Source organism: Chiloscyllium plagiosum, unplaced genomic scaffold (genome assembly GCF_037043375.1).
Source record: "Chiloscyllium plagiosum isolate Xiang-an unplaced genomic scaffold, Cpla_swu_hap1 HiC_scaffold_27, whole genome shotgun sequence".
In the NCBI taxonomy this organism is placed as follows: Eukaryota; Metazoa; Chordata; class Chondrichthyes; order Orectolobiformes; family Hemiscylliidae; genus Chiloscyllium; species Chiloscyllium plagiosum.
In genome coordinates, this window is record NW_028270165.1 from 59,720,126 (window position 1) to 59,729,860 (window position 9,735).

A 9,735-nucleotide genomic window follows, 5' to 3' on the forward strand; every position below is an offset into this window, starting at 1 on the left:
ATGAACCTCTTCCCACACTCGGGCCAGCTGAAGGGCCTCCCACTGCTGAAGGACACACAGGTGTTTCAGCAGGGTGGAGGAATTGCTGAAGGCCTTCCCACACTCAGGTCAGCAGAATGGCCTCCACCCACCCCCCCCCCGCCCCCGTGTGGACCAGCTGGTGCTTCCGCAGTGTGGAGGAGCGGATAAAGCCCTTCCCACACTCGGGGCAGGAGAACGGCTTCTCCCCGGTGTGGACGGACTGGTGCATCAGTAGGGCTGAGGAATTGCTGAAGGACTTCCTGCACTTAGGGCAACTGAACGACCACTCCCCCATGTGGACTCACCAATGGGCCAGCAGGTCGGAGGAAAGAGCAAAGCCCTTCCTGCACTCGGGGCAGAAGAACGGCCTCTCCTCAGTGTGGACCCACTGGTATCTCAGCAGGTGGGAAGAACTGCTGAAGGCCATCTCGCACTTGGGGCCGGAGAACAGCCTTCCCCGGTGTGGACCAACTGGTGCGGCAGCAGGGCAGAAGAATCACTGAAGGCCTTCCCACACTCAGGGCAGGAGAACGGCTTCTCCCCGGTGTGGACGGGCAAAACTGAAGACACTACTCGAAGAACCAGAGACACAAACACAGCACCAACTTCATCAGCAAAGATAGCACTGTCAACCTCGTAGAACTGTGTCTTACCACCCACTTCATATTCAGTAACAAGCCCTCCAAACAAATCAACGAAATACCCATGAAACCACCAGTATCAGGATTCGTCGCAGAAGCAATAATGCAGAGACTCGAACAAACAGCCCTTCCAACGATCCACCCAAACTTTGGGTCCACTACAGTGATGACACTTTTGTCATCAAAAAATGAAACAAATTAGAGGAAACCTACAACACCATCAACAATATCCTCGCTGACATAAAATTCACAAAAGAGGAGAACAACAACAAAGTGCCATTTCTCGATGTTACAGTAGAGCAAACAGTCAATGGTAAGTTCAAAACAGCCTCTACAGGAAAACAACGCACACGAACCAAGTACTCAGCTACAGAAGCAATCATCCCTCCACATACAAACAAATCTGAATCAGGATACTATTTCAACGAGCCACGACGCACTGCAGCACCCAGGAACTACTATAAATAATTACACAGCGCATTTAAGAAGAATGGGTAGCCTGCACCCCTGAAAATGGGTTCCCTGACCGGGAATAGAACCCGGGCCGCGGCGGTGAAAGCGCCAAATCCTAACCACTAGACCACCAGGGAGATTCGGATGCCACTTGTCAGCTCTCCTAAAAATTACTTCCCTGCCCGGAAATCGAACCTGGGCCGCGGTCGTCAGCAAGCTTTCACCTGTGCATCCAACAATGTCATTTCTTGTATCCATTGCTCTCGGTGCGGTCTCCTCTACATTGGGGAGGCTGGAGACTCCTCGCAGAGTCCAGTCACGGCGCTTGAGGGGATATCTCCAGGACACCCGCAACAATCAACCCCATCGCCCTCTGGCCCAACATTTCAACACCCCCTCCCACTCTGCCGAGGACATGCAGGTCCTGGGCCTCCTCCATCGCCGCTCCCTCCCCACCCGATTCCTGGAGGAAGAACGCCCCATCTTCCGCCTCGGATAAATTCAAACCCAGAACATTAATGTAGACTTCACCAGTTTCCTCATTTCCCCTCCCCACACCTTACTTCAGTTCCAAACTTCCAGCACAGTGCTATCCTCATGACCTGTCCGACCTGTCAATCTCCCTTCCCACCTATCCGCTCCACCCTCCTCTCTGACCTTTCACCTCCATCCCCACCCCCATTCACCTATTGTACTCTTTGCTACCTTCGGCCCAGCACACCCCCACCCCCCAATTTATCTCTCCGCCCTGGAGGCGTCCTGCTTCCATTCCTGATGAAGGGCTTTTGCCCGAAAAGTCGATTTTCCTGCTCCTCGGAAGCTGTCTGACCTGCTGTGCTTTTCCAGCACCACTCTGATCTAAACTCTGGTTTCCAGCATCTGCAATCCGCACTTTTGCCTACCCAATAAACCCAGTGTGTCGATTTCACATCAACAAACTGACACAAGCAGACACAACGTGTGCAGAAACCCTAGCCACATTACTTTACATAAAAGACATCTGGGAAATGATGTCCAGACAACTCAACGCTCTCAGCATCATGGTAGCCCACAAACCTACCAACATACTTAAACAGCGGCTAATGAACCTGGAATAGCCTATACAAACAACCCGCAAACGAATGTTATTTACAAAATACCATACAAGGAAATATATACATGAACTCTGCCGCACAGTTCTCTGTGGCAAGAAATGCTGGGATGAGATAAGGAAGATTTTTTCAGCCAAAACGAATCGGCACTGACTGGACAGCCATTTAAATCAACGCTGTCAGGCCAGGATGGAAGATCCAACAGGATGAACAGATTTCTTATTTCCTGAAGATTTACAAACCTGAGACTAGGTTTTGGTATTTGTTCCCTTTCCACTCCCAGGAGCCACTGTGGTTGGGGAGGTGAGTTGGAGAAAGTGAAATATGTCCATGAGCTGCGTGTGGGGCTCTTTCAGCTTCCCCTCCTCTCACAGCGCTGTGACGTGACTCTGATGTTGTCAGGGACACTTACTGACGCGAGACAGTGAAAAGAGTCTCGTTCCTGCAGATCAGGAATTCAAACCGTATGTCGGCTTCAGGACAATAAGAAAGATTAATTGGGGTGTGTGAAGAAGCTGTGAGCTGCATTTCAAACAGGTAGGTGGAGTCAGATGCGTCATCCACTGCGCCCCTGGCACTGTGCGTACCTGACGCTGTCATGCTGCAGAGTTCTGACGTTAACACGGACATGCGCAGCAATGGGAACATTCACAAGAGGAACAGCCAAAGATAATCACCATCACTGCTTCCCTTCCATTGTCCCAACTTGGTGAAGCAGTATCTTTCACTGGCAAATAAAACACATTCGTCCTCAGGTGCCTGCTTCATTTCGATCACGACTTCACGCCCCTCACTGTTCTCGTCTCATTTCCAAACACTTGGCTCATAGACTCAAAAGTAGCTCTGTGCGTATCTGCTTGTTCCACCCTGACAGGCAGTGGTTTGCAGATTTCCAACCCCTCCACTGATTTGAATCTTAAAGAAGAAACCGGGGAACAGTCTTCCTTTCTTTTTGACGACATTTCTCAACTGTAGTCGGCAAGGTTCACACCTGCGTGGGGAAACCGCAATCGATCTCAAATCCATCGTATTAACCAGTCGACCCACGAATAAAGAACCACACTGACAGCTTCATTTCCCAGGTCTCTCTGCCTGTGGAGCTGAGAAATAGTGAGTTATTGCTGGGGTTGTTTGAATACAATCACTTCACAGGTTTCGAATGGGTTACATATCTGCACATGGCGAGTCTGGTTGTTTCATTACGAAAGATGAAATAAACTTTCAGTTAAAAGCAAAAACAGAAATTGCAGGAGCAACTCAGCAGGTCAGGCACCATCGGTGGAAAGAGAATCAGAGACAATATTTCAGAACTCTATTTTCTCCCACAGGTACTGCCAAACCTGCTGAGTTTCTCCAGCAGCTCCTCTTTGTGTCTCTGATTCTCAGCATCCACAGTCCTTTACGTTAGAAATTAAATCAATTCAGCCTCATGTGCAGGAATGAGAATCCTTTCAATTTCCCAAAAAATTGGCAGAGATTTCAAGGCATTTGGAAAAAAAAGTAACAGTGACATTAGGAAGAACACTTTCTTGTCCCTGTCTGACCGTGACAAGGAGGCAGATTCAAGAACAGAAAAGGGCATTCGGTGGTCATATCCAAAGTAACAATGTGGAGATTTACAGGGAGAAGGCAAGAGAATGATACGAATAGACACTCTCATTTACTTGCTGTGAAGAACCAGCAGAGCTAATGTGGGCCTCAAATTGCGCTGTGACACGTGTTGTGATTCAGAGTGAACTCACAGTTCAATCAACGGAAGGTGGGGATTTAGAAAAGTTTATATTTATATAATCTCCTCACGTCAACGCAACAACAAAGTGGTTTAATTATCCGCCAGTGGAGAGAACCCGGTTCCTGGAGATGGGACAAAGAGCTGGCTCAGGGATATCAATCCACATTGCTCTCTTTGCCACTAGTTCAGAGGGAGAACATTGGAGGGACAAAGGAGAGAATAACGATCTGTGTCGGAGGGTGACGAACTGTTCATGGAGACTATTCCTGGCTAACAATAAGTCGTGTGTAACAGCAGACGATGTGATAACACGGCCTCGTGTGGGTGTGGTAGGGATCAAGGGCATGGGGGTGTTCGGGTCCAAATAATATTGAACTCGATCTTGAAGACTGGAGGATTCCCAACGGAAAATGAGGCGCTGGTCTTCCATCTGGAGCAGAGCTTTGCTGGAACACTGCTGCATGCCTGAGATAGAGATGTTGGCCAGGGAACAGGGTGGCGTGTTAAAGAGACAGGCAACCAGAAGGGCATCGCCTCTGGATGGGCTCGATCCACCAACCTTTCGGTTAACAGCCGAACGCGCTGACCAATTGCGCCACAGAGACAGGCGATGACATGGGCTGCGCCATCACTTAGGGGAGGCTATTAGTGAATTCATAATTCAGCCTTTCGGCCTCGAATTCCAGTTGTCGTCTATCAGTTTTACTTTTCCATAATAAAGCCTGGGAGATTTATTGTGGAGACACCGGGGACAGGCTGGAGACACATCCATGTCAGGAGGAACGAGCTTTCTTATTCCGGGGCCGTCGCCCTTCGAGCCTTTCCGTGTTTTGCCTGTTCCCGAGTTCTCTCATTGGCTCGGAGGCGAGAAGGGGTTTGAATTCCTGATGTGCAGGAACGACAATTCTTTCAATGTCTCAGATCAGTTCATGTCCCGAGAACATCAGAGTCAATCTCCCGCAATCTTCAACAAGGGGACGGTGTCTGGACTGTCTCGACTCAGTCGGACAGTTCATCTTTCATTCTCCTCTCAATCCGCTTCCCAAAGAGTTTCTAAAGATTCACAAAGCTGGAGACTGGGATTTCTGTTTTGCTTCATGAACATTTTTCCATTTCCTAACTGAGAATATTTTGTCAAAATCTCTTCCCAATTGTACGCCTTGCGTCATGTCCAGGGATGAGGAATTTCCATTTTGGGGAGACATTCCCAAGGTTGGGAATGTTCGCTTTGGAGCAAAGAAGGTTAACTGGAGATTTCCTGGGGCTGTTGGTAATGATGGGAGAAGAAGCGGTGGGAATGGGCAGATTAATGATCAGAAGAATCAATTGCCACTGACCAGAGTCAGTTACCAGAGGACAGGGAATGAAGTTCTTGAATGAAAAGCAGCACTTGTACCTAATAAACACAGAGAATACTGCAGAAAGCCAACAGGTCGAGCAGCATCTGTGGAAAGGTAAACAGAGCTGACGTTGTGAGGCTGGTACGTTGTTTGTTCAGAACCCGAGTTTCCTGCATGGCAATCAATTCCCAGACATGAGAAAACGGGACTTTATTGAGACGGGTTTTGTGAAGTTTGAGCGATAATGCAACCAACAGGAAGTCATTTAAAATCGCCAGCGAAGAAAGCATAGTCAGCAGGTTACCACCCTGGGCGGGGGCGCCCCAAAGGATCACTACGCCAAGTGTTCGGCCACAATTACACGCCCAAAGTTGTGGTGTAAAATTTCTCATGGAATGGTTCTAACAGGAAAGGTGAGTATTGGGCTTGTCCTGTCCGCACCATAGCCCCAACGTATCCTGTTCCCCTGGATTTGATCAGGACAGAGGAGTCTGATGGGAGATCGAACTGAACTACACACATTGATGAGGGATAGACCGGGTGGGAAGGATCCATTCCCATGCGTAGAGAGATTAATAATCAGGGCTGAAAATAAGGAGCCACTTCAAGAAATTTGGGGTTCATTCAGCAAAGCTAATGTAGAACTGTTCACAGAAAATTGTGATGAAAGTCTCTCGAGTTATTTTGTTGAGAAGTGTTGATGATGCTAATACAATCGATAGGATGAACGTAGATTGGTAAATGTATTTGGTGACAGTTCTGTTCTAGCCCTGTGAGCGAAACCTGGATCTGAAGGAATAAAAGGGGAATTAACAACATCGATCTGAAATTGGATACGTGACAAGAAACAGAGCCATCATTAACATTTGGCTTTTGATCTGGAAAAGCTTTCTCGTGAAATTAGCTTGAGGCTTGAGGTATGCAAGGTCAAGATAATTTAGGTAAAACACGGAAACGCTATCCTCATTAGCAGACAGTGAAAGGATTACAAGACGCAAATTAAACATTTTCTACAAGTGATACAGTGGACTGGGAAGATAAGTATTATAAACTGTGAACAACAAAGTTTTGGAGCACAACACTTACATTCAAAGACCGAAAACATCCAGGTCCTGATTAATCAGATTGCATTGTGGTGCTTTTCTGCAAAACATCCACTTGCAATGTCCTACAAGAATGACAAAACCCATCCTGTCAGCCCAGGATAGAAAATCCGAAGGGATGATCGTTTGCTGATTTTCTGAAGATTCACAAAGCTAAGACGACGTTTTGGTGATTGTTTCCTTTCCACTCCCAGGAGCCGCAGTGGTTGAGGCGGTGAGTTGGGGAAAGTTAAATGTGCCCGTGAGCAGCGTGTGGGGCTATTTCAGCTTCCCCTCATCTGACAGCGCTGTGACTTGACTCCGATGTTCTCGGGGACACTCACTGACGCGAGACAGTGAAAAGATTCTCATTCCCGCAGATCGGGAATTCAAACCGTATGCCGGCTTCAGGACAATGAGAAAGATTAATTGGGGTGTGTGAAGAGGCTGTGAGCTGCATTTCAAACAGGTAGGTGGAGTCAGATGCGTCATCCATTGCGCCCCGGCCCTGTGCGTATCGAACGCCACCATGCTGCAGAGTTCTGACGTTAACACGGACATGCGCAATAATGGGAACCTTCACAAGGTGAACAACCAAACATAATCACCGTCACTGATTCCCTTCCACAGGCCCAACTTTGTGAAGCAGTATCTTTCACTGGCAAAGGAAATACCCTTGTCCTCAGGTGCCTGCTTCATTTCGATCACGATTTCATGCCCCTCACTGTTCTAATCTCATTTCCAAACACTTTGCTCACAGCCTGAAAAGAAGCTCTGCGGGTATCTGCTTGTTCCACCCGAACAGGCAGTGGGTTGCAGATTCCCACCAGTCCCAATGTGAGTGAAATATTTTTCCCCCTCCACTGATTTGAATCTTAAAGAAGAAGCCGGGGAGCAAGCTCCCTTTCTTTTCGACGACATTTCTCATTTTGTACTCGGCAGGGTTCACACCTGCGTGGGGAAACCGCAACGGATTTCATGTCCATCGCATGAACCACTCGGCCCACGAATACAGAACCACACTGACAGCTTCACTTCCCAGGCCTGTGGAGCTGAGAAAGAGTGAATCATTGCAGAGTTTGTTTGAATCCAATCACTTCACAGTGTTTCGAACGGGTTAAATATCTGCACACGGTGTTTGCAGATATTTAGGTGTTTCATCCTAAAAGATGAAATGAACTTTCAGTTAAAAACAAAACTAGAAATTGCAGGAGGAGAATCAGAGACAATATTTCAGAATTCTGTTTTCTCCGAGAGGTACTGTCAAACCTGCCGAGTTTCTCTTTTTGTCTCGGCTTCTTAGCATCCGCAGTCCCTTACGTTAGACATGAATTCAATTCAGAAACCCCTTTGTGGAGACGATTTCCGTTTGGGGAACATTTTCCTGACCCCATTAAAAGCGTTAAACTTCGAAGCCAAGAAAGGACAGCGAAAGCATCACCACTGGGTGGATTCGAACCACCAACCTTTCGGTATTTTGCCGAACGCGTTAACCAATTGCGCCACAGAGACAGGCATTATCGTGGGCTGCGCCATCGCTTAGGCGAGGCTATTAATGAATTCATAATTCAGCTTCCCCGCCGAGAATTACAATTGTTGTCTTCCGCGCAGTCTTGCGAGGAATCCCGGCTTTCTTTACTTGACTTGTGCAAAAATGCCCGATTAAACTTCTCAAAAAGAACATTCGTTAAACGAGGCTGGGCTCCCTGGAGTACGAATGGGACAGGAAGTGAAATGATTGGAGATAGCATTGAACAGGTTGACGTGTTTACTTCCCTAATTTTCTTATCCCTATGCCAATTGGCACGTGGTTTGGGCAGTAATGTTATTACACACACTGGAGCAGTGGGATTTGAACCTGAGCCTCAGGGCTCTCTGGGAAACGACAGCTGCACCACACAAAAAAAAACTCTCGTAAATAGGTCCTCTTCTGTTGAATGAGAGGAAACAGCTTCCTCCTCAACATGAGACACCCTCCGCCTCTTGTTGAATGAATGAGTGGGAACTCCTCTCCGAGCTCCAAGAAGCGGGAGGCCCGGCTGTAGGCTGGATTTGCTCAAGGCTTGTATCTCTTAACTTATTTAAATGGTACCTACTGTATGGGAGTATGGTTTACATTAAAACCAGACGATCATGTCAGAGTGTTTGTTTCTATTGAGCAGTTGTCGTTGGTAAAATACACTCCCTGGAGGAGCACCTTCTGTGATGCTGCATTTCTTGCCTTCTGCCCTTCCCCCATTTGTTATCTCACATCTCGATTTTACATTTTCACTCAAATTTAATTTCACATTAATCAGCCTTGGTATTCACTGTGTATTATTAATTAATCTGTTGGATTGTTGTAAAACAAAATTAATGGTGTAATTTCATTTATGTTGTCTGAGTTTGACATTGAATATGCAGGTGTGAATGCCAGTAAGTTGTAAAAGTAAATCAAGAACTTGTGCTTTTTAAACAAAAAGACGAGTTCAATGGTATTACTGGCATTGTCTCCTTTGAGGATGATGATTATAGTCTGACCAACAAACCATTTCATGCAGTCACCCAGTTTAATTAAAGTCTTTTGGAAAATAATTCTGGCAGGCAAAGATTTATACAACCCAAAATACGGTTGATAATCATGTGTATTCTTATCTTTTAAGCCGTAACAGATGGCATTGCGTGGCGGTTTGAGACTGAAACTTCGCTGGAAAGAATGTAGATTGATGAGGGAAGTCAAAATGGCAGAGTCTCGGGCCACAATCTATCAGTCTGGCTTGATTGCATGAGTGGTGGTTATTCAAAAGCACCGTCCAAGTCATGACCTCAACCACCAAGAACAAACAAGTGTCCACACAGGATTCCGACTGCAAGATGTATCGCATTGTTTCTTTGTTATTGACCAAAATGCTGGAACTCACTCCTGAATATTGTTGCAGTCCACACCATATTTGTGAAGCAATTTAAGAGGCAGTTCAGCACCACCTTTTCAAGGTCAGTTTGGGAAGAGTTGTTGGCACAGCCAATGATATTCACATCTCATGAAATAGTAAGCAAAGCGCCCACGGTGTTGGGAGGCTGTATGTTAGCATGGATAGAGGATTGGCTAACTACCACAGTTGTGGTAAGGGACATGTTCAGGATGACAACTTGTAACTAGTGGTGTACCACAGGGATCAGCGCTGGGGCCAACATTATTTACAATATATATTCGAATTACTTGGATAAGTAAAGTGAAGGTACTATTGCTAAATTTGCAGAAGAGACAGTTGATGTGAAAGCAGGTGGTGAGGATGACATTAGATATCTGGAGAGGGATATAGACAGGTTAAGCAAATGAGCGAAAGCTTGGCAGATGGGAACATGAGGTAATGCAGTTTGTCAGGAGGTGAAGAA

The 9,735-nt window shown here is 46.7% G+C and overlaps 1 non-coding gene across 1 annotated transcript; it reads right to left on the minus strand.

The window, feature by feature from the left end:
- Nucleotides 1-1,180: 1,180 nt before the first annotated feature.
- On the minus strand, nt 1,181-1,252 carry trnae-uuc (transfer RNA glutamic acid (anticodon UUC)). The gene has a single exon. It is a non-coding gene; the product is annotated as a tRNA-Glu (tRNA).
- Between the last annotated feature and the right edge of the window lie 8,483 nt (nt 1,253-9,735).